This window comes from Neofelis nebulosa, chromosome 17, assembly GCF_028018385.1.
Source record: "Neofelis nebulosa isolate mNeoNeb1 chromosome 17, mNeoNeb1.pri, whole genome shotgun sequence".
Lineage (NCBI taxonomy): Eukaryota > Metazoa > Chordata > Mammalia > Carnivora > Felidae > Neofelis > Neofelis nebulosa.
Window position 1 is genome coordinate 17,600,093 of NC_080798.1, and position 4,164 is coordinate 17,604,256.

The window sequence follows — 4,164 nt, forward strand, 5'->3', positions numbered from 1 at the left end:
TTTGTCTTTTGGTGTACATATAGTCATTTCTCATGTGTATATAGTAGAGATGGAATTGCTGGGTCCTAGAGCATATGTATGTTTGGTCAGCTTTGATAGATCCTACCAAACAACTCAGAATTTTCACAGCATGAGTTAATTCTCTCTGAAGGAAAACAACTGTGAATGTTAGCAATATGGTGGTGGTTCCAACCAGAGAATTCATGCTAGAGGGAAACTACAAATGTGGAAACTGAGAATCCAAATATAATGCATGTACAAAGACTTTTAGCCACAGCCTAAAATAATAATATCAAACAAATGTAATAAATGTGAGATTGCCTCTAGCCACAGTAATGCCATATTTGAAATCAAAAATCATACTAAGGCAAGGAAGGCTCCTAGCATACTTTCTTGCATTAGAGAGTTTTAACTGGAGAAAACCCCTATGAGTACAGTAAAGGGGACAGGAGATAGCTTTTACCTATGTTCTGTATCTTGTTGGATATATAAAAATCATGAATATGGAAAAGCTTATAGCCATAGTTCAAATCATACACAACACCATGGAATTCACATTGAATGAGAACTCTTTAAATGAAATGGTCATAAGAATGACTTTAGTCATAGCTCACTCCTTATATAACATCAAAGAATTTATACTAAAGAAAGGGATATTAAAAAGGGACAGGATGAGGCTTGGAACTCTAACTCTGGGAAAAACTGCTTCCATGAAAGAAGTCTAACCAAACTGAGATCGTAATGCTAGAAAGTCTATATGTAGGCACCTGGTCAATAGCTCCAGCTAACCTCCCAGCCATCATCCAGTAACATATGTCAACTATATGAATAAGCCATCTGGGACATCTAATCAAGTCTTCAGATGACTGTAGCCGCTGCTAACACCCAACTGGAACCACCAGAAAGACCCTAAGCAAGAATTGCTCAGCTAAATCCTTTTCAGATTCCTGCCCCACAAAATGGTTACATTTTAAAAATTAAATTTGATTAAAAGAAAAAAAAATCTACCATTTGCAACTACATGGATGGAACTGGAGGGTATTATGCTAAGCGAAATTAGAGAAAGACAAATATATGACTTCATTCATATGAGGACTTTAAGATACAAAACATGAACATAAGGGAAGGGAAGCAAAAATAATATAAAAACAGGGAGGGGACAAAACATTAAAGACTCTTAAATATGGAGGACAAACAGAGAGTTACTGGAGGGGTTGTGGGAGGGGGGATGGGCTAAATGGGTAAGGGGCATTAAGGAATCTACTCCTGAAATCATTGTTGCACTATGTGCTAACTAACTTGGATGTAAATTAAAAAAATAAATTAAATTTAAAAAAAATCTAGGAGTATCTGTTATAAAAATAATGGTGTGTATATTTGGATTTGGAGTCAATGAACAAAAGCATGGTGACTACTAGGAGATTTTTGGCATGAAAAAAAAAAACTGATCCTGAAATACAGGTGAAGATTTGGCTGTATTTTTTATTTGCAATTACATACCTGAATAACAACTCACTGAAATGTTCCTATACTATCTTCTTTCTCATTTTCTGGCAGTAAATTATACTTACCAACTTGGTTAGCTTACCTATGCAAATGCATTCTTCACAATTTTGCAAACAAATGAAAATCACCCCAAAAGGCCTACTGTGGATAATGCAGAGGGAAGCAAGTCTATCTTCAAAAAATCCTGTGCGGAGTCATTTCCCTGAGGGTCCATGAACTAGATGCAGAGAGAAATCAAGATATGGAATTTAATGGATTAGTACAGCCATGTCCTTGTAGAAGGTACTTTGAATGCTTTGAAGAAAGTCTAAATGAATTTTGGTTTCTAACAGCTCTTCATATATAAGCTGCTTCTTAGGAAAAGCAGGCCCAATATTTTATATTTTGGTCTGAAACAGGATTGGATTATATTCCATACCCCTGTATGAAGATTTCTTTTGAAGAAGTTGGGCACTGCTCTTTTTCATTAATTTTTATGAACATTTTATGAATGAATAAATATATAAAATGAGGACTTTTAAGCTAACTAATCTATGTGTGGGTGAATGAAGTTTTGGCAGCCCTTAGGAGTGAACATGATTTTGGAATCCAAGTCCACTTACTCCTAAATACATATACCAGGCTAGGAATTAATTCACAAATTCATATTTTATAGCCCTAACTGCAAGGTCATGAGATGAAAGAGAGTTAACATGTGCAAAGGACTGACAAGATTCCACAGAGCACATCCATGTAATGCTTTCATTTAAAAGTAAAGGATGTGACTCACCAAGAGAAAGAAAGAGTAGGTAAGCAATTAGAGAGTCTGAAAATTATCCAGGTGCAAGCTCCTCAGTGTCCTTATTCACACAGAGACTGCACTCTATCTCCAGGTTGAACCACTAAGATCTGTGTGACTCTCTACTTCAGGAGAACTCAAGGCAGAATTTCTTTGCATGGGCTTCTATGCCCGTCTGTTCACTGGTTATGTAGCCAAGCTAGTCTATGTAGTCACTTAGAATTATTAAACAAGTTGGTTTTGTGGCCTACAGGGGAACTTTAGACTTTATTTTTTTTTTAATTTTTTTTTCAACGTTTTTTATTTATTTTTGGGACAGAGAGAGACAGAGCGTGAACGGGGGAGGGGCAGAGAGAGAGGGAGACATAGAATCGGAAACAGGCTCCAGGCTCCGAGCCATCAGCCCAGAGCCTGACGCGGGGCTCGAACTCACGGACCGCGAAATCGTGACCTGGCTGAAGTCGGACGCTTAACCAACTGCGCCACCCAGGCGCCCCGAACTTTAGACTTTAAATAGTATCTCACCTGTCTCTGCCCTTATCTCAATCATGGTCAATGCCAGACATCCAAACATCATGAAGATAATGTTAGAGCTTTTCCAACTGTAAATGAACTCCATCTTACAAACATGGTTCCTTCATTTCCTGTGTATTTTCTGGTAATGTGTGTATGTAAATAAACTTGTTGCCTTCCTTCCTGTCCCCTAGTATCAGAGTATGCACAGTGCATCTCAACTTTGAGTCTTTCTTGCCAGTTAAGGCTTGAATCCCTCCACTCAACTTGTGGTCCAGCAATAGAAACAGGCTTGCCATGCCCTGCCTCAAAAGTAACATGCAATAGCTAAAAACACAGGCGTCAACACTTCTCTAAACATTCACCTAGGATGTTCTACCATCTGAGATATTCATCAGTTTATACTCTGGGACTTTTCAAAACCCTAAATGTGTGACAGTACCAAGCACTGAGAGGATTTGGAACAACTGGAACTCTCATACATTGCTAAGGGGAATGAAAAATGATGAAGTCATTCTAGAAAACAATTTGGCAGTTTCTTAAAAAGTTAAACATATACTTCCCATATGACCCAGCAATCCCACTTCTAGATATTTATACCAGAGAAATGAAAATTTATGTTCACACAAAAACCTACACAAGTATCTACAGTATCATTTTAATCACTGAAAACAGTAAATAACCTAAATGTTTTTCAGTGGATAAATAGATATACTTAGAACACCTACATAATGGAACAGTAAACAATAAAAATGAATTTACCCATATTATATGCTAAATTATGCTATATAAATTATGCTATAAATATAAATTATGTATGCTAAAGGAAAGAAACCAGTTTTAAAAAGTCAAAAATTACATACTGTGTGATTTCATTTATATGACATTCTGGAAAAGGCAAAAATATAAGGAGAACATTAACCCAGGGGTTAAGGGTGGGGGGGGAAGGTCTGAATAGAAAGGGGATGCATGAGAGAATTCTCTGAGGTGTTGGAATTGTTTTATAAACTGTTTTTGGGAAACAAATACAAATACAGTAAATATTTACAAATCTATGCACGTGTAAAAAGATCATAGAACTGTGCACATGCGTGCACGCGCGCGCGCGCGCGCGCACACACACACACACACACACACACACACACGTGAACTGGAGCAGTGATAACCAGATTGTGGAATAGGAGTTTTTAACACTTGGTCTCAAATAAAAACATTAATATGAACAACCATCCACACTTGAAGTTTTTCATCTTCACAAGAAATAAGAAATCCAAATGACCAATTATAGAATTTGGGAGGAGCACAGAAATAAAAGATACATTCAAGAGGGTAAAAAGGACAATTTCATACCACCTGCCTCACCCCTT